Source organism: Neomonachus schauinslandi, chromosome 4 (genome assembly GCF_002201575.2).
Source record: "Neomonachus schauinslandi chromosome 4, ASM220157v2, whole genome shotgun sequence".
Taxonomy (NCBI): Eukaryota; Metazoa; Chordata; class Mammalia; order Carnivora; family Phocidae; genus Neomonachus; species Neomonachus schauinslandi.
Genome location: NC_058406.1, coordinates 144,441,545 through 144,463,725, shown reverse-complemented (window position 1 = coordinate 144,463,725; position 22,181 = coordinate 144,441,545).

Below are 22,181 nucleotides of genomic sequence, written 5' to 3'. Positions count from 1 at the left end.
CTCCAGTAGAAAGTAGTGAAAATTGTTTTTGTTCCTTCGTCTCAAATAGCTTTAAATATTTTCTTTTGTCTTGACCTTAGAATCCCACTTGTAGTTGTACTGTTCCACCTCTGCAATATTCCTAAATACATGAAGCATGAATATGGACAGTACTCCAAAGAGACAAATAAAACTCTTTCTTCTTAAGTTAGGTTCTTGTCATGTGTGACAATCTAAATTTAATTATTGGCCTAAGCCCATGCTGTATCCCTAATATCTTTGGAGTTAAATACATCTGCCAAGTCAAATATTAAATAATTGCATAGGGAGAGGGAGCACAATTAACAAGTGTAGGCAATAGAGAGCTTCTCTCAGGTGAGAGCTGAAACACAGAGAGTCAGTGGGGCAAAAAGGCTCTTGATCAGAGGAATTACTTTGAAAGTTCTAGGAAGAACAGAAAGAGGATACTTAGTTTTATATTCCAGAGCGTGACCAGACGGAATCGAGGGGAGTGTTTTATGCAAGCATTTACTATGGTTAGAGAAGGGGAGAGAGAAAGAAGAAAGCAAACTGCTACTTGATAACTGTGCTTTCTGAAACAGGCACCTGCTATGGTACTTGAATCCTTACCATGACTTCATTGTACAAATGGGGAACTGAAGTGTAAAGATGTTCAGTGATTTGGCCATGGTTTGCAAGACTAGTGTTATAAGAAAGTAGAACACACACAGTTGAAAACCTGTTTTAGGAGGTATTTAACGGATCTTCTTCTCAAAGGTCTTATAATTGATGGAAAAAGATGATGGGAAAAAATTGATGGGACCAAAATTCAAAGAAGCAAAGATAACAGGAGAAGGACTAGATGTGTCTAATAAAAGTTTATCCACCTCCACCCCATTCTCAAATAAGTACTTGAATAACTACTGGAAAGGATCAGGAGTTCTGCCAATCCTATCTACTAGCTCCCTCAATAAACTAGGACAAACATAGTTTTCTTAAAAAATTCGGAAGGAATTCAGCTCATGTGTTATTTCCAAAAACAACTTTCCTCAAAGTTGTTGTTACTGTCTTTTTTTTATCTTGTCAAAGATATAACCAAATGTAGTTGATCAAGCATCCTCCTACAATTATTTTCTATGCAAACTAGAACCAGAGTAACTCAGGAAGGATTCCAATTCTGTTAAGATTTTAGGACCAGTTTGAAAAAGCTCTTTTAAATATTTATTTGGTTCCCCCATTTTTTATTGTGGCAAAATATTCATAGAATGAAATTTGACATTTTAACCATTTTTGAGTGTGTAGTTCTGTGGTATTAAATATATTCACACTGTCATGCCACCATCACCACCTTTCATTTCCAAAACTTTTTTGTCATCCCAAACCAAAACTCTCTCCCCATGAAATGCTGATTTTCCAGGCATCCCCCACCCCCAGCCCCTGGTAACTACCATTCTACTGTCTGTCTCTTTGAATTTGACTAGGTACCTCATATAAGTAGTACCATGTAATATTTGCCTTTCTTTTTGGTCTTGCTTCTTTCATTTAGCACCATATTTTCAAGGTTCATCCATGTGGTAACATGTGTCAGAATTTTATTCCTTTTTAAGCCTGAATAATATTCCACTATATGCCTTTACAACATTTTGTTTACCTAGTCATCTGTCAATGGACATTTGGGTTGTTTCCACCTTTTGGATTCTGTGGATAATGCCACTGTGAATGGGGGTGTATGTATCTGATCCCCTTTAAAAGGATTTTTTGTTCTATGGAATGCTCACCTTTCCAGCTAAGACATTTCTCACTGTATGTTTGTTTTCAATTCTTCTCCTAGCAACCAATGCATCAATATTCCCCCTTACATCTATCTCTACTCTCTTTTCCTGTCTCCCTTACTTTTATTTCCCCCCACCAAAAAAAACAAAAAAAACCAAAAAACAAAAAACCCGCCTAGTATCCGCTGAATTGAAAAGCATTCAAGGGCATATCGCAGACAGACAAGACATGGAACTTTGTTAGCGGTGAAACTTGGTGAACAAGTTTATTTCCTCATTATGCCACATGTCACATTCTAGGATGCTATTGTCCCAGACTTCTCATTAGCACCTCATTATTATGCTCCTCCGTATATCATGTTTGTTTTTAAATTTCTCTGAAAAGCCCTGCTAACAAAATGTCACTATGTGAATTCCCAAGAACCTCTTTTGCCATAGCATTGGAAATGTGTCTGAGATCTCTTAGAAAATGAATAGTTCAGCAATTAGGGGCCTCAACTGCCATGTGGAACAAATAAACTGTAGCCAAGGAAAAATGACCAATGAGTCCACATTAAATTTATTTTCTTCCTTAGCCTCTTGTTAATCCCTAATTGCTAGCAGACAGGTAGGAGGATAAATTCCACAGCTATTGTCCGGGCAGAATGCAATTTGAATGCCCAATTAATTATTAGTCTGTCATGATGTTTAATTTAGATAAAGTGGCTCTTTAGTAAACTGTTGCTTTCCTGTTGCTTTTTCCACTCAAAAATTACATGTCCAAAAAAGATACGCAATTCTATGGACCCGTAATATCCTTGACCTTTACTGTTCCTTTACTCATCCAAAAAAAAAAAAAAAAAGTAGGGCTAAAGATATATCTGAAGGTTTCTGAATGGCTTTAATAACATCCCAAGACCAGACAGGCAGGTATGAGTAGTGAACCAGCTTTCACAGCCTTTTCTTGCTGAGCATCTACCACTCTCTTCTCCTTTTTACTTGTGACATAACCTGGAAAAGACAATATTGGATCCTACCCTGATCGATTCATCTAGAAATGGCAATGGTGGATTTAAAAAGAAGGGCCATCCACAATTTCTGGACATCTGTATTTTCTGAGAAGTTGCTGCAGTGTTCTTCTATTAATACTGTCAAAGGCCTGCATTCGATCAGAAAGAGCCATGTACCACAGATGGTATTTTTCACATGCCTTTTTCTGGAGCTTATGGAGAGTAAAGATCAAGTTCGCGGCAACATTTCCTTCTCTGCAGCCATGCGGGCTCTCTGGTAGAAGCGCATTTTAGCACTTGAGGAAGCAGCCAGTTGAGAAAGATTCTTGCCAGAGCATTATCAAGAGTAGATTGACAGGAGATCTCCTAAGCAATTCTCACACTCCAATCTGCCACCTTTGTCTCATGTAGAGGCATTATAATTGCAGCTTTGAAGCCATTTGGCAGGATTTTATCCCCCAAGAGACACAAATAATTGTTAAAGACTCTCAGGATTTAAAAGAAATATACCATCTAGGTGGTAATTGGTCTAACCCCTCTGACTTCAGGCAGGTCAGCCTACCATAGTGAAGACTGCTCTTCTGTATCCTAATTTTTAGGTTATCTCTGTCCCACTTCCACTGGAGATTGGGTAACCTATGCAACTAATTCTGCCCTTTAAAAATAAGAAAATAAAGTTATTCTTTATGCCATTCTAGTTGTTTTAATATAGCTTATAAACCTATAGTTTAGATTGTTTACTAGAAGAGAAAACCTGGTATCCTTTTCATTTACCTTTCCTATGGGAATTGTGAGAATGATTCTGATTCTTTTTAATTTCTTCCATTCCTTTGCCTATTTAGAAATTACTCATTTAATAAAGACAGCAATTAATAATAACAAATCTAGCACTAGTAATAGCTTATAATTACCAAATGTTCGTTATTCCAAGTTTTATGGTAATCGCTTTACATGTATTTTCTCATTTTTAAGCCATACAGAACCCTAGGGAATCTCCTGAAGATCAGAGGGTTAAAAATCACCCAAGGTCATAAGCGCTAAGTAGCCAAGCAGGATTTAGAGGTAAGTGGTTTGAATTGAACCCTCTTAACCACTATGATTTACTGCTGATTAATAGCATAATATTTCCCATAAACCAAACACCTTACAACTATTACAACAGTTTATGATTCTTTTCTTTATTAAAAGTGTTCCATGTTCTCGTGGATATTTGCCTCGCTCTGCTATATATGTCTTTCCTTCCATTGAACGTATGTGCCCTGTATTTTTAAAATTTTTTCTTCTCTATGTTATATTTGTCACCTAGGCAACTCTCCAGAGAAATCAAAGATTTCGTATTTTACCATTTTATGACCATAATGACTTCTACACTATGTGTAGAATGCATAAAATTTTTATTTAAAGAATGGAAAGAGTGATAGAAGGATAAATTCATGAATTTATAAGTACTACTTTAATTATTCCATTCAAAATCAAACATGTTGTGAAATCTTTGTTTTGTTAAATAAGCTTGAATTAGTGTACCGTTTTCACAAGTAAAACAAAATTTGCAGAGTCTTGATTCTTTTATTAAGTTAATGGGAGAGAAATTAAATAATTCTTGTTCTAGGATATTAGAAGATGTATTTCCTGTCAATATGAACACAGACCTCTAGATATTTAAATATACTTACAGCAATATAATCATGCAACTTTTTTCTATACACTTCTCCATCACAAATAGAAACATGAGTCTATCATATAAGAAGATTATTTGTGTTTGATTTGGAATTCTCTTAAATATCTATGTTTATTATTCATTGGTACTAGTGTGGGGCTCTAAAATTATTTTTTTTATCCATCTCTCTTAAAAAATACCTTATTGTACCCTCTACATATGTGTATTTGTGGAAATCCCTGGTCAGAACTTAACTTGATTTTAAGAGCAAAGAGCAGAAATGGGCTAGAACCCAAGAATGTGAGAATCCAGACTACAGAGGTTAGGAATATTGGAATCAAAGTCAAAATCTGTAAATGGCATCTATACATTAAGCTCTTTCTAAAAGATGAGAACTATGATGGTATTTTGCAAGGTTTTGGATATTGCTTTTGTCCTCTGTGAATTTTCAGAGAGAATGACTGGTGCGTTTGTGATAGAAAGCTTTGGATCCTTAGATAATTACATCAGCCACACTTTCTAGGCATGTTATCAAATTCATGCTGACTTTAATACAGGCTTTTTCCCCCCTCTAAGTATTTCTAAACTGAAACATCTCCTGGTCTTCTAGCTATTGCAATATATGTTAGAATTGGCATTTCATCCCCCCACTTCCTAACCTGTTTTTTTTTAATAAAAAATGTTAAGAAAAATTAAAGTGAAAAAACGGGATACCAGAAAGTTCAGACAATATGATAATTTTTACAATATACGATTACATCATTATGATTATGCTTCTTCTAATTCTTGGATATTACATTAGCCACTTGAAGATTTTTCCTTGTCTTTAAAATTTTATTTATTTATTTATTTATTTTTAAGATTTTATTTATTTATTTGACAGAGCGAGAGAGATAGCAAGAGCAGGAACACAAGCAGGGAGAGTGGGAGAGGGAGAAGCAGGCTTCCCGCCGAGCAGGGAGCACGACGCAGGGCTGGATCCCAGGACCCTGGAATCATGACTTGAGCCGAAGGCAGACGCTTAACGACTGAGCCACCAAATCGCCCCTAAAATTTTATTTTTAATAAACAATTATTTATATATAATTGGCATTCAGTCAAATGTGCCCATCTTAAATGTATATAATTCAATGAGATTTGACAAATGCATGTACTTGTGTAACCACTAGCAGGAAGTATGAAAACATCACTCAACAACATTTCCTCATGCCTTTTTGCAGTTAGTCCTTCCCTCCACCTTGGTCTTTGGAAACCACTGATCTACTTTCTGTCACAATGGATTAGATTTCCCTTTTACAGAATTTTATATAAATGGGATAAACAGAATGCACTTTTTTATCTCTGGCTTTTGTTCTGCATAATGTTTTGTTTTTTATTTTTATTACATGTAATCGGTAACTCATTTCTTTCAATAGCTAGCTGAGTAGGACTATGTTTTATGGATATACCACAATTTGCTTACCCATTCATCTCTTGATGGATGGTTATTTCCAATTTTTGGCTAATAAAATGAAGCACCTGTGAATATTTTAATACAGCTTACAAATATGCACATTAGATCCTGTGCTACTTTCTTAAGATCCTCATCCAATTTGATCCAGATTCCCAGGAGAAAATCTGAAATCCATTGTATGAACATATATTTTTCATTTACTTTGAGTAAAGACCTAGAAGTGAATTGCTGAGTTACTTATAAGTATATGCTTAATTTAGTAAGATCCTGACAAATTGCTTCCCAAATTTGTTTTAATATTTTACATTCTCATCAGCAATGCATGAGAGTCCCAGTTGCTCTACATCCTCTACAAAACACTGTACTGCCAATCCTTTTAAATTTAGTCATTCCGGTGGGTGGGTAGTGGCATCTCAATTTTAATTTGTTTTTCCATGATGATTAATGATACTGAGTATCTTTTGATGTGCTTATTGGCCATTCGTATATCTTTTTCATGAAATGTCTATTAAAACATTGTGCCTATTTTATATTATTTTGTCTTGTTACTGAGTTGTAAGTGTTCTGTATTTTAAAAAATTTTGGACATTCTAGAGACTTTGAATTTTTATGTACGTTTTAAAATCAGTTTGTTAAATTTATACAAAAAATCTAATGAGATTTGTATATAAAGAAAATTAAAATCTTAAGAATATTTGAGTCCGTAGACCCATGAACAAACTTTCTCTATTTTACTTGTGTCTTCTCTAATTTTTCTCTTCAATGTATACAATGCTTGCCTATATTTGCTAGATTTATCCTTAAATATTGCACATTTTTGACACTATTGCAAATTGTATTTTCAAAAATTTCAATGTGTAATTGCTTATTGTTAATATAGAGACATGTAATTGATTTTTGTATGATGGCTGTGTATTCTGCAACCTTGCTAAGTCACTTAATAGTTCTAATAGAATTTTTGGATATTTTTTAGGTTTTCTAACACAGTCATGTCATCTGTAGAAATAAAATGACAGTTTCACTTTTTCCTTTTCAATTTGTATGCCTTTAACTTCCTCTTCCTCCTCTTCATTAGAAGGTTTGGACCTCCAGTACAAAGCTGAATAGAAATGCTGAGGGCAAACATCTTTGCTTTGTTCTCTAACTTAAGGGGAAAATATTTAGTCTTCTTCATTAACTGTAATGTTAACACTAGTGTTTGGTAGTCAGCCTTATTTAGGTGGGAAGGTTGTTTGTTACTATTCCTAGTTGGCTGATAATTGTTATCAGGAATAGTTATTCAATTTTTTCAACTGTTTTATCTGTATCTATTGGGATATACATTTTTATTCTTTAGTCTGTTGATAATGGTGAATTACATTGTATGGTTTTTTCAATATTAAGCTAAATTTTCATCTCCGGAAAACCCTTACTTGGTCATGATGTATTTCTGAATTTAACTTTCATTATATTTTGTAAAATATCTTTGCATCAATGTTTATAGGGAATATGGTCTACAGTTTCATTTTCTTATATTGTCTATAATTTTTGTATTGGGGTAATGCTGACCTTACGAAACTCAGAAATAGAAACAGAGCCAAAATGACAGATGGGGTAATATCGAGCAGTCTATTATATGTGTAATCAAAGTTCCAGAAGGAGAGAAGTAGGCAGAAAAAAATTCAAACAAATAAATGACCAAAATTCTTCCAAATTTGATGTTAAGTTTAGACTCACAAATCCCGGAAGCTCAGCAAACTCCCAACAGGAGAAAAATGAAGAAAACCATACCCAAGTCGTATCACAATAAAATTTAATGATAAAGATAAAAGATTTAAAGCTGCTAGAAGATAGAAGATTTAAAGCTGTTTCATGACAAACATGAAAACAGAGATAAAAACAGCCCTGTCAACTTTAATTTATTATATATTGAAAATATTTTTCAAAATTAAAATACATCATAAGACAAACAAAACCTGAGAGAATTCACTGCCAGTACATCTGCATTAAAAGAACTGCTAAAGGGAGTTTTACGAGCAGAAGACAAATGACACCAGGTAGAAAATTAGAGTTACACAAAGGAATAAAGAGAGCCAATAAATGGTAAATATATAAATAAGTATAAAAGATCTTTTCTAATTTTTTAAATATTGTTTTGAATTTCAAAATATGACCCCATGAGAAACTCCTTTAAGCACAAAACATAGACAAGTTGAAGAAAAAGGATAAAAAAATTACATACCATGTGAACATCAAACAAAACAAAACTGGATGGCAGTATTAATTTTTAAGAAAAAAATTAACAAAAATCCTACAGAGAAAGCTACAACAGCAACAGAAATGACAGAGATAATAGAATTAGCAAAGAGTTGAGAACAATTATTATAAATATGCTAAAAGAGTTAAAGTAAAACACGAACATAACGAGGGAAGTCGAAGATACAAAAAGGATCCAAATGGAAATTATAGATATGACTATAAAGAAAATTTACAGTTGACGGGATTTACAGCAAATAAAATATTGCAGAATAAAAAACTTTCTTCTTACCTAGTAGAAACATTTAGCTACAAATTTCTCTCTAAGCACTGACTTAGCTGCATCCTACAAATTTGCTGTATAGTATTTCCATGCATTCAATTCAAAATATTTTCTAATTTTATTGGCATTTATTCTTTAACCTCTGGATTATTTTAAAGCAAGTTTTTAATTTCCAGATATGTGAGGTTTGCAATATATTTTCTTTTTATTGATTTCTAACTTAATTCAATTTTGATTAGAGGACAAATTATGCATTATTTCAATACTTTCAAAATTATTGAGACTTGTTTTATAGCTCAACATGTCTTCTGTCTTGGTGAATGTATTGTGTATACTTGAAAAGAATTTTAGTTTGGGCGCCTGGGTGGCTCAGTCGTTAAGCGTCTGCCTTCGGCTCAGGTCATGATCCCAGGGTCCTGGGATCGAGTCCCGCATCGGGCTCCCTGCTCTGCGGGAAGCCTGCTCCTCCCTCTCCCACTCCCCCTGCTTGTGTTCCTGCTCTCGCTGTGTCTCTCTCTGTCAAAAATAAATAAATAAAATCTTTAAAAAAAAAAAAAAAAAAAAAGAAAAGAATTTTAGTTTTATGGTTGTTGGATGTACTGTTCTACACATATCGTTTAGCTCAATGTGGTTGATAGTGTCTTTTATGTCTTTATCATTTTGTGTATGTGTATGGTTGTTCCATCAATTGTCGAAAGAAGTTTATTAAATCTCCAACTATGTTTATAAGATTTTCTATCTCTGCCTTAAATTCTGTCAATATTTTCATCATGTGTTTTGAGACTTTATTATAAAGTACATATACGTTTATAATTATTATCTCTTCTAGATGTGTTATCCTTTTACCATTATAAATGTTCTTTGTTTTCTTAGGTTTACTATTATAGAGTATATTTTTGTCCATTTATTTATTTTTGACTTGTTTGCTTCTTTGTATTTGAAGTGGGTTTCTTTTAGAAAACAATCAGTTGGGTTTTGCTTTTTTATCCATTCTTATATCTGCTTTTCAATTGGTGTGTTTAGTCTCCTAATATTTAAAATAATTCAGGTTGTGGTTGTATTTAGACCTACAATTCTACTGGCTGTTTTGTGTTTATGTCTCCTTTGTTTTTTATTTCTTTGGTCTAGTCCTTTCTTCTTGTATTTTTTTTTTTCCATTTTTTAAAATTGAACTTCAATTAATTAACATATAGTGTATTACTAGTTTCAGAGGTAGAGTTCTGTGACTCATCAGTCTTATATAATACCCAATGCTCTTTACATCACATGCCATCCTTAATGTCCATCCCCCAGTTACCCCATTCCCATACCCCCTTCCCTCCAGCAAACCCTTAGTTTGTTTCCTATGATTAAGAGTCTCTTATGGTTTGTCTCCCTCTCTGATTTTGTCTTGTTTTATTTTTCCTTCCCTTCCCCTACGATCCTCTGTTTTGTTTCTAAAATCCACATATGAGTGAGACCATATGATGATTGTCTTTCTCTGATTGACTTATTTCACTTAGCATAATACCCTCTAGTTCCATCCATGTTGTTGCAAATGGCAAGATTTCATTTTTTTGATGGCTGCATAATATTCCATTGTATTATACATACCACATCGTCTTTATCCATTCATCTGTCGATGGACAGCTGGTCTCTATCCATAGTTTGGCTATTGTGGACATTGCTGCTATAAACATTGGGGTGCACGTACCCCTTTGGATCATCACATTTGTATCTTTGGGGTAAACCCCTAGCAGTGCAATTGCTGGGTCATAAGGTAGCTCTATTTTCAACTTTTTGAGGAACCCGCACACTGTTCTCCAGAGTGACTGCACCAGCTTGCATTTCCACCAACAATGTAGGAGGGTTCCCCTTTCTCCACATCCTCACCAACATCTGTCATTTCCTGACGTTAATTTTAGCCATTCTGACTGGTGTGAGGTGGTATCTCATTGTGGTTTTGATTTGTATTTCCCTGACCTTTCTTCTTTTATATTAAATAAATATTTTTTTTTAGAATTCCATCTTAACTTATTGGTTTTCTAGTTAAACTCTCTTTGCCTATTTTTTTATTGTCTGCTCCAAGGATTAAAATATGTATTCTTACCTTTCCTCAGTTTACTTAGAGTTTAGATTTTAGCTTTTCAGATAAAATATGTAAAATGTATAATCACTTATGTCTATTCTCTATGTCCCATCTTTTAAGTAGTTGTCATATCAGGCACAACTACATGCATTATAGTCTCGGTACAGTGATATAATTTTTGCCATAGATAGATATATGTATAAAGCAAACAAAATTTATATTACTCTTCTATTATTTAATTTTTCCTTTCTTTAGTCCTAGCCAAAGTACCTCAGTTTATCAATAATATCAACGAGCACAGAGCTTTGGCATTTGTTTTTATAAGACTTTTATTGGAGTAATCTTGAGCTAATTTTGCCATCCTGAGATATAATCTTGTGTGATTCAAGTTTGTTATAATCTTGTTACATTCAAGTTTGTACTATTTAAGTATTCAGTGGTAAGAAGATATACTGGCCAAAAGTTAGGGATTTTTCATTGTTTTGTTCTTCTCTGCTTTTCTCCAACAAGGCACTTCTGTGAATGGATTCAACCAACACTTTTCTGCTATAGGAATAGGTGAGAAAGTAAGTTGGGTTTAACACTACCATGGGTATGGGGAAAAAAAAAAAACTAATGGAAAAAAACCCGTATGGCATGTATCACTGAGATATTACTGTAACAGATTTTGAGAAAGCTAAAAAAAAAACAAAACCATTTTTTTTCCCTATTCATGCTGTGGAAGCTCAGTAAGGACAAATCCTGCTCCATCGATTTAATGGACCAGTTGCAGCTGCTGCATCTCACAAAACTATGAGTCCCTGAGTACAAATCTCAAGGCAACCTAAACAGAGAACTTGAGATAGGTAATGGATGAAAGAAGTTCACAAATTCTCCATCCACTCTTCTCGTAATTCACAGATATCCTGAACTTTCAGATATCTGGCATAAAATGTAACCCTCATATCTGTGAACTGACCGAAGTAAATTTCATCATTCAACAACTGGTCTAATAAACCCCTCTTAGAGCTAAGTAGGTGCTATACTGTCTTTACTACCACCTCATTATCAGATCTCAGTCTAAATTTTGCCACAGGTACAAATATTTATTAGTAGGTAGGCATGTAAGCATGTGTGCATGCTTGCATGCATATACACATGCATGTGCACGCACACACACACACATACACACACACTTAACTTGATCTTGTAGATTTAGTTAAGTCTCCATTTGTTTCCTCTCCTGAGGCACTCAGACAAAGTACTTTGAAAAGAAGATTTACTCCAAGGCTGATGATGTGCTGATGTCTGGTCAACCAGTCTTCTGTTTAGTTAGTCTTTGGAGACCTTCTTTGTGTGTATATGTGTACAGCCAAGTGAAGCTGTAGATCTAATGCTCTGCCTTGAAGATCCATTCAAGGAGAATGGTGTTTGTAAAATTTAGTCAGTCCTGTATCTTTAAAAAGGAACACTTACTTCATCAATGAAAAGTTATGTCTAACATCCCTTATACTAATTAACAAAACTACAAATTTAGATAAAAGCATCTCCTGTTGCCACCTCTGGATTTCTGATGAGTTGTAACTAACTGCCCCTAGGGTATATATTACAGTTAAATTAAGTGCACATATATGCTTTGTGTTTTTAAGTATTTTAAAGTAAGTAAATGTATTGAAAAAGTAGTACATATTCTACTGTTTTCCTCTTCTGAGAGAAGCAATAGGTATATCCAAGTGAAAATTAGACTCCTAATTAGTGGGAAGAAAAAGCAAAAGCTAGCTAGCTTAGACTTTGTTAAAAACAAACAAACACATTTCTCAGCACCAAACCCAGTTCAGGAGCCATCAGTTAGGGGTTTCCATCAGCTGGGGAATTTTTTTTCTTTTAACAATTAAATAACATCTATTTAGTCCTATGAAAAGAAACCCCCAACTTACAGATGGATCCAGTAGCTCTTCCCTGAGTATGATAGAGGGAGAGGGAATAGGAAAAAGTAGGGAAAGTCTTCAGACCGTGATGTGGAACTGATGTCTGCAAAAGAAGTGAGAGTGGGAAGGAGGATTGGAGAAGAAAGCGTCTTGGACAGCAGCACAGTTTTAAGAAGGGATCAGCCAGGAAAATAGGGAGTTCTCAAGCCAATGTCACCCATTAAGAGAGTATCCCATCCTGCAGAGATCTTAGATTCTCTGACACATGCAATCTTGGGTAGGAGCAGCCCCTGAGAGGCATGGGCTTGGTACGGTCACAGTGGTGGAGATAGCATGCAGCAGCTGGGGCTATCAGGAAATTACATCCCTGCAGCAGATATGAGTGGTGTATTCTCTTGACTGCTTCACCTTCTTTGAATGCTTGTGAATTATGTTCCTTTCCTAAAACTAAGCTTGTTGCTTGAGTCAAGTACTTTTTATTAGGAAATCAACAATACCTGTTTTATTTAATGTAATAGTGTTAGTTATCTATGTCATCTGAGCAAAAATAATGTCATGTGTAGGTAAAATCTTAATTTTGGCTTAGAAATTTTCATCACAAGAAAATTTAAGAGAATGATAATTATAGGAATCTTTGAAGGACTTGAGAGTTTTGAAGGGAAGTAGAATGGATACTGAACTGGGTGTCACATGTCCTGACCTTGCCTCTTGCTAGTGGTATGACCTCAGGCAGACGTCTTGACACTCTGGTTCTCAATATTTCATAGGTAAAAGGAGGATTTGTTTCTCCCAACTGTAAAATTTCATGACTTTCTAAATGAAAAAAATGTTAGATTATCAAAGAGGTCCATATAAAAAGTAATGCGCTAAAATATAAGATGCATTTTTATGCTCTATGTATATGTGTCTCTGTGTGTGAGTTTAATAGTAAGTATATTCATACCCTCCTGCTGATTAAAAGTGTACTTCTTCAAAAGCTTCCCAAAGATTCTAACAAAGATTAGTGTACAAGGATGCTTCAACATAGTACTATTTAAAATAATGCAGAATTAAAAATAATTTGAGTGCCTACCCTGGTGGAATTGTTTTTAAAAAGCCTTAATATGACCATTATATAGACTACTCCAGAGCCATACTGAAGTATGTTTTTGAAGAAAACAATAATATGTAGTAATGTTATATGAGAAAAGAAAAATGAAAGCTGTATTCATTATTATCCAAGATTTGTTAGAAAAAATATGAGTAGACAGACATTGGGAAAAACTTAAAATGCCTGTTAATCATTCCTGCTAGGGATTATGACTAGCATTTTTTTCTTCTTTATATCTGCTTTTATTTCCCAAATTCTTGCAATAAGCAATGATTATTGCTTGAATAATTATTTTCAATAAGCTGTTATATGAATGAATAATGAATATGACCAATAAATACACTTTAAAGATGACATAATTTGTAGAGAAAAAGGAGCTAAAACAAAAAGAGAAGATGATTCAGGAAAGAGATGACACATTTGAATTCTATCTTAAAAGATAATTCAAATACTTCAGAAATAATGAAATAAATGTTATGGACCATTTATGTACTATGAATTTCACATTGTTTTTGCTAGGCACAGTAACAAAAATCTGTTTCCTTTGCCTGGAGTTTGCATTGGAGATTGCTCAAGGGCAGCAAAGTCGAGCCTATTTAACTTGGTATTTTTAAAATTTTGTCTCCCAGAGCCAATCTTCACTTCTGATCATACCAGTCACCATGCTTAAGAGATATCATTTCATCTACACAGCACCATCCTCTGAATTCTTTGAATTTTATTTTTATTTTATTATTATTTTATTATTTTTATTGCAAAATAATTGACATATAATATTGTATTAGTTTTAGGTGTACAACATAGTGATTCGATACGTATATACATTACAAAAAGGTCACCACCATAAGTCTAGTTACCATCTGTCACCAAAGAAAGTTGTTACAGTATTATTGACTATATTCCCTATGGTGTACATTACATCTCCACATCTTATTTATTTTATAACTGGAAGATCATACCTCTTAATCCCCTCCACCTATTTCATCCATTCCTCAACCCCTCTCCCCTCTGGCAACTATTGGTTTGTTCTCTTTATCTATGAGTCTGTTTCTGTTTTATTTCGTTTGTTCATTTGTTTTGTTTGGATTCCACAGAAAAGTGAAACCATACAGTATCTGTCTTTGTCTGACTTATTGCACCTAGTGTAATACCCTCTAGGTCTATGTTGTTGCAGATGGCAAGATTTCATTCTTTTTTATGGCTGAGTAATATTCCATTGTGTGCATATGTCTGTATCACAACATATGATTATATATTATATATCACACAATTTATATATATATGTGTGTGTATATATATACATTTATATGTCACATCTTCTTTATCCATCTACCAATGAACATTCAGGATATTTTTAAATTGTTAATGCCTTATTCTGCATTAATCTGTCAGCATCTGATTTCAGGTAGAATATTTTCTAATTGCTAACATTTTGGACATGTCCACTGAAAAAAAGTTTGAGGAGTGTCATATTCACAATAATTTATTTTAAAAATGCAATGTCTCAACTTAGCTTATTGAAATGTTTAATGTCCTATTCTCTGCCATTAAAAACCTAACTTTGCAAACAAATATATTCTTTAAATATTAAAGATCAGGATTTTGTTATGATGAGTAGTAGAAGTTTAGAGAATGAAGTACAGGACTTTTGGGTTTGTGACATCAGGATCCATTGTGGCTGGTGTCACAAATGATGTTCTGGCTCTGGAAGTTGGTTGATGATAATTTTCCTGATCCTAGGTTTTTCTTACAGCTGTACTGTGGGACAGCACCATGGAACTATTACTCCCAATGATTTTTCTGCAGCACAAGGACCAAGGAATAATCAATGTGATCAACACCTTGACCTTTAGCTTACTTCCTTCATTTGTTCCAAATTGGGTAGAGGAACATGTGTTCCCAGCCAAATAACAACCAAATGCTAAATGTCTCAAAATCAAAAAGTAAGAGTTTTTCTAGCTTCACCCTGTCTCACCTATCCACTAAGGATGTAAAGCTAAAGTGGCCCAGGATTTTCCTTATGGTAATTATAAGATTTTAATCAATAGGGGCACCTGGGTGGCTCAGTCGTTAAGCGTCTGCCTTCGGCTCAGGTCATGATCCCAGGGTCCTGGGATCGAGTCCCACATCGGGCTCCCTGTTCGGCGGGAAGCCTGCTTCTCCCTCTCCCACTCTCCCTGCTTGTGTTCCCTCTCTCGCTGTTTCTCTCTGTGTTAAAAAATAAATAAAATCTTTTAAAAAAAGGATTTTAATCAATAGTCAATGATGACTTGTGTATATATAAAGATGAATCATTGTTTCCTAAGCATGTGCTAAAAAAAGAAATCCAAGAATTTTTATTTCCATGGTATTCAACTGATCCCTAGATGAAGTATGAGGAAACTAATATTATTAAATATCCACTATGTGCAAGGCCTCTGCTATGAGTTTTATGTATACTTTCTCATTTACATCTCCAAACAGCCCTATGTGATAATTATTAATGTTCTGACTTTTAACAGTAAGGAAACTATGACTCAGATAGGTTACTTGTTTATAGCCATATACATAATTAATAGCAAAGATAAGATTTGAACCCATGTTTGTCTGTCTGCAAACCCACATCACTTTCAATGCTGACTTTTTAAAAATTATTTATTTATTTATTTAAGAGAGAGAGAGCGTGTGTGCGAGAGAGAGAGAGAGAGAGAACACGAGCAGGGGGGAGGGGCAGAGGGAGAAGCAGACTCCTTGCTGAACAAGGAGCCCAATGCGGGACTTGATCCCAGGACCCTGGGATCATGACCTGAGTGGAAGGCAGACACTTAACTGACTGAGTCACTCAGGCACCCTCAATGCTGATTTTTGTTTTTCATAGCTTTAAACCAAAACTAGAGAATTTGAAATTTCTATTTTATGAAGTCATTTGCACCACAAAAGCAAGTGTTCTCTCCTTCTGATTGACAAATAATTGCAAATGTAAAAGGCAGTGAAGGATAAGAAGCACAGGTTTCTGCATCTTGTTCCTGTCACTTATCATTTTTTTATGATGTACATCAACTTATTCAACTTTTCTGAGTCTCAGTTCCTCATCTGTTAAATATACATATTACCAAGATTTTCCTCACTTAGCTACTTACATTAACTATGATAATACAAGTACATTGTAAACTGTAAAGCACTACATAAATATTTATATCCTCACTGATTTAGCTTATAATAAGTGTATTAGTTTCCTAAGGCTGCCATTCCTAAAGTGTCAAAAACTGGGTGCCTTAAAACAACAGAAATTTATTGTCTCACAGTTCTAGAGGTCGAAAGCCTGAAGTCAAAGTCTCCACAGAGCCATATTCTCTCTGATATCTCTAGGGGAGAATCCTTCCTTGGCTCTTCTATTCTGGTATTTGTTGGCAATTCTTTACATTCCTTGATTTATATGTATGTCACTCCAGTTACATGCTGTCTTCTCATGTTTCTTCACATGTATGTGTGTTTCTTCTCTTTGTATGTGTCCATCTCTGTGTCCAGTTTTCTCCTTTTTATACAGATTAGGGCCCATCATAATGAACTCATTTTAACTTGTTTCTGTAAAGAGCCTATTTCCAAATATAGTCACATGCTACCTTACTGGAAGTTAAGACTTCAACATATTTTTTGGAGGGACACAATTCAATCCATAGCAATGGAGTCATTCTAAAAGAAGTTTTTAGCAAACAGAATGAAAAAGATGTAAAAAGGCAGTGAAAACTAGGTGAGATTCTACCCATATCTTTTTATCAGGATAATAAAGGAAAATCCGCATATGACAAACTTCGTTGATGATCAGGATTCCCACTGCAAGAATATCTATTAAATTTCTGGAAACTGGCACGATCATCAGGCTGAGTGATCAAATGATAAAGATGTGAAGCCTCTGAAGACCTCAGAGTTCTTCCAGATGCATCACAAAGTTAATATGATTTTACCTTTGGACCCCTAACAAAGATGTCCTTAGTAAATGAGGCAGATTAGTTGGAGATGGGCTTGCAGTAACTTATCATAATTTAAATCGGTGATTTTCAATGTGCTTCTCAAACCAGTAGCATCAGAATCACCTGGGAACTTACTAGAAATGCATATACTAAGGTCACCCCAGATTCTCTGAATCAAAACTCTGGGGTAGAACCCAGAAATCTAAGTTTGACCAGTTATTCAGGTGATTCTCATGAATCACAGAGGTAAGTGCTTCTTAACCATGCACAATTGATGCTTCTGTAAAGACTTAGAAAATGTGCATTTATCCTGTATCTGCCCCAGAGCTTCTGAATTATAAGATCTGAAGTAGGACCATCAAGTCAAGCCTGAATCAGTACTTTTAGTTTTGTTTGTTTGTTCACTTGCTTGCTTTTGAATCAGTAATTTTGAATGGATTAGAATGAAAAACCAAGGCAGCCCTTTGGAAGCAAAGGTTCACTGGCTCACGTGGTGCTGTCCTTGGTGCTGATTTATCTCTGCCTGATGCATCCTACATAGTCTCCCTGTTTAAGGACTCTGTTAAGTTCTGTGCCCTGACATTGAGCTTTTGGTTGGCACTTACCATGACAGATTTTCTTGATCCTGAGCTTTCACTTCAAACATCTTTGCTGGTTCATTTGTCTGGGTTAAGTCTGTATGGCATTTACCACAGAAGAGAATTTGAACTAATTTAAATGTAATGGCAAGACATTAAGATGAATACACTGCCAAAAATTACAACTGATAAACACAGAACTTCAGTATGAACAAATGAATAGTGGAGCACATAACAATAACCTGTGGGTATGTAATAACAATTAGACACCTGGGCCACAACCTCAGTTGGGCTAAAGGAGATAAGGTTTTAAAAATCCAATGAATAATTTTGATGTGCACCACCAGTTAAGAAGTACTGCCTTGGGGCGCCTGGGTGGCTCAGATGGTTAAGCATCTGCCTTCAGTTCAGGTCATGATCTCCAGGTCCTGGGATCGAGCCCCATGTTGGGCTCCCTGCTCAGTGGGGAGTCTGCTTCTCCCTCTCCCTCTCCTCCTGCTTATGTTCTCTCTCTCTCTCTCTCTCTCTCTGTCTCAAATGAATAAATAAAAATCTTTAAAAAAAAAAAAAGAAGTACTGCCTTAATATTACTAACTGGTGACTATAGGTCAACCTTTACTGGACTTTGATATTTGTCTCTTCAGTGCAGAATCCATCTCCTAGGTAAATATGAGATTTACTTGGGAGTTTTTCAGCAGAGGTGCATACACATTGTTCATTTTCTTCTCTTTTCTGGTTGTGTTTGTTTGTTTGTTTTTCTGATGAACAATTTTGACAGATTTGGTTCATGCCATTGGGTTGTTAGAAATAAGGAAGACAGAAAATGGCTGAAAGATATCTACTAATTCAGAGCAGGACAATTATCTCTACACAGCTCTCAGCTCCCTTAGCTCTCAAGCAAGGATCCACCTGTCATGTTATTTTTGGAAACAAAATGTCAACAGCATTCAGAAAATTAAGTATGATATCATTGTATATTAAATCACACAGCTTTGTTATTAATAGGTATAACAAACATCAGTGCATTGTATGCACTGGGCTTAAATTTCAAATCCCAAAGCTCTTTTTGTTGGTTGCAGGGTGATGGAATGGAGATGTGTCCTTGTCTGCCATGGAGATAGGAAATGGCTTGGATCTTTTAAAATTTATTCACTGGAACCCCTATTAAACTGATTAAACAGTTGCAGACATAGTAGGAAGCTAAACTTTTTTCAAAATATCTCAGATTTTCACCATACAACCTTAGCAGACCTATCTGCAGTTTTACAAAGAGCTACAGCTGCAGCTACATTGAATTTAACAAGGTGTCTCTTTCCAGGAACATCAGTCCCAGTAACTCCTGCTAATTGAAACCAGAATAGAGGAAGTGCTATTAATGATGTAACTCTGAATGCCTGAGAAGTCAGACTAAAAAAGATACCAGAGTTATGTACAGTGTCCAGATTCTGAAATTCCATTACTTCTCAGTTTCAAGAATACAAGAATATGGTATTACCCCTGCTCTGAAAAGCCATCTAAAAATAATCTCCTTACGTTCCAAACACAATGAACTCTAACTATGGTATTGCCTCAAGGCATCTGAAGGTGTAGAGGGATTGAATCTTGTTGGTTGTTATAAATTCTTCCAGGCTGTTAGAGCAGATGTTTTTGCCTTACCACCTTTCACCTTCTCTACTCTTGCCTGGATTTTAAACTTATGCAAACATAGTTTAAACTACTAGCTCTGTTTGCAGGATGGCAGTTCTAGTCATTTGCTGCATAAAGGGTGCCAAACTGGGGCTTAGGAAAAGCCTGTTATTTGGTGCAACACTTTTGAGATGGATTCAATATGTAATAAATAAATGAGGACTACCTAGGTACAAAATTGGTATTTTGGCATAATCTTATCAAATTACTTGTTTTGTATGCCTTTTCTATACAGATCATGATTTCAGAATGGTTGGATAAGAGAAAGCGCAGTTTTATCATTCAGTAGGGTCTTGTAAATCTGTCATATAGTATTGAACTAAAAACCTGTAATTCAATAGCTAAAGTGACCTAAGTAATATTTTCCCTATCCCCTTTCCTCCAGGAAAGTAAAAGGGGAAGGAATAAAGGGACACAGTGAAATGCATTCCTTTCTCTCTCTCTTACCTGAACCTGGTAAGGTGCTCAAAACACTTCTATTTAGTAATATTTGAAATCTGTTTCTTTTAATCCAAACCAGCTGTTTTCCCTAAAGAACAGCCTGGAAAAGAAATATTGTTTGGATAATCCTTTCCCAAGCCTGTACATTCTTGAGGTTAGAGCTGACTAAACCCATGAATGATTTACACTCCTGTTTATTCCAAGAGCTTTATAGTTTCCCATTAGTCTCCTCACCAGACCCCAAAGGGTTTCCTGAGCAACAGCACATTCACTGAGCACACAGCTAATTTAATCACATTTGGAATAATGGACATTTTTTAGGACAGGGAAGTTTTTGTAGAACCTTCTCAGTTTCAGATAAAATTGGGGAGAGAAGCCCACAGTAGAGCTTACTATGCATTGCTTATTTTTCTATTACATTTAAATGCTCTGATTGTTTCTTCAGAGTGGATCAAATCCCATAATCATAAATAATTAATGTTTCTTTAGAGCAATAGTAAATCGAGCCATCATTTGGGGATACAAACACACAGTAGCACCTAATAAAACATATGCCTTAATATTATCACTAAATGAAAGCCAAAGTGAAATCTCCAGAGAATTCAGGCCTCAGGAAGATACATGGTGTGAGTAGGTGGATTAGAAGGAAGAACAGATGAAATTTTTCTTGTATGGATGTCTCCATGAGACTCGTTAATGCATACTCCTCCAATAGCACAGCAAAGTCAAAATCTGTATGAGACTCAAAAATTTATTTAAATAAGTATCATATTCCATATGACTTCTGTAGCTTATGGTAATTTTGCATATGGAAAGTTGCAATATACTTCATATTCAACATGGATAAGTTTCCCAGGGCAAGCTATTAAAATTAATCAAACAGTCCATATTCTTGCTTGACAAAGGCCCTTTCTCAATATCTTATGCCTGACCTGCACTTTTCATTCTGAAATACTGATTCATGTAAGGAAAGAGGAACAACAAAGCCATGACCATAACTTCTAGATCTCAAAAATATGTGTGTACTGAAGAGCAAATGACTAGCATCTTTTCTGGTTAAATCAAACAGTGGACAGCTAGAGTTATAAAAAAGGTAATAAAGTTTTTATAACAAGTAATAAATACAGATCTCTGTTAGGACTGATTGAAGAAGGCAGTTCTTCATCGTCTATATTTGGTTTATTTCTGACTCCCCTGTCTCCTCCCTGCAATTACATGCAGGAGATGATTTGCTTTGTATTCAGAATGGTTGAGGGCAATTCTGTCAGAGGCTCACTGCTACGTGAGGAGTTACTGGCTGCAGCTTTATATTGTAGAGTGGGTTGGAGGGAGATTTTAAAGCTTTTGTGAGTAGTTGTTAAACCTTCCACTTATTTAATAAACTACAGTAAGTATATAACTGTAGGTAAAAGGTCTAGCTCCTGCTCTTCCAGAGCTTCAGGCTTCATTCAGTCATCTGTCTATCCTTTTATCCATCATCCATCCATCCATCCATCCATCCACCCATCCATCCGTGCATAAACAATTACTAGTTTGTATGAAGCATACTAAGGGCTAGGGAATACCATTAAAAGTGATAGGAACTGAGGAAGATAGGATTTTTTTTTTTCTGGTGATCCCTGAACTTTAAGTCTATGCTAACTTTATTTCTCACTACTGGCAGCAACAAAATGGTCCATCTGCATGTCTACTTTCCATCTTTGTTGCTCTCCTAAAAGATATTATCCCCTAAAAGTCTGGGCATAGATCTGCATAGATTGCATCCTGAAGCAAGAGAATCAGGGTATACTACAGTCAGGTGTCCTTTCTGCTCTAGAAAAGCAAGTCCTGTTTAGATCCACACACAGTGACTTTTCTTACTCAGAGCAGAGCATGTTTTGACACTAGGCCAAGGCTCTAGAAGATGCTTGCAGAGAACACCTCTAGAGTTCTATTAAATAACATAAAAACATAAAACATCCTCTGGAAAAAATTGAGCCACTCTTTCCTGTAATAAATAAATTGAGAAATTCCATTAAAATTCATAAATTTTAGTACTAACACTAGAAAGAGGAGGTCACATATTTTTAATATGCTGGTATGTTTAATCTTAA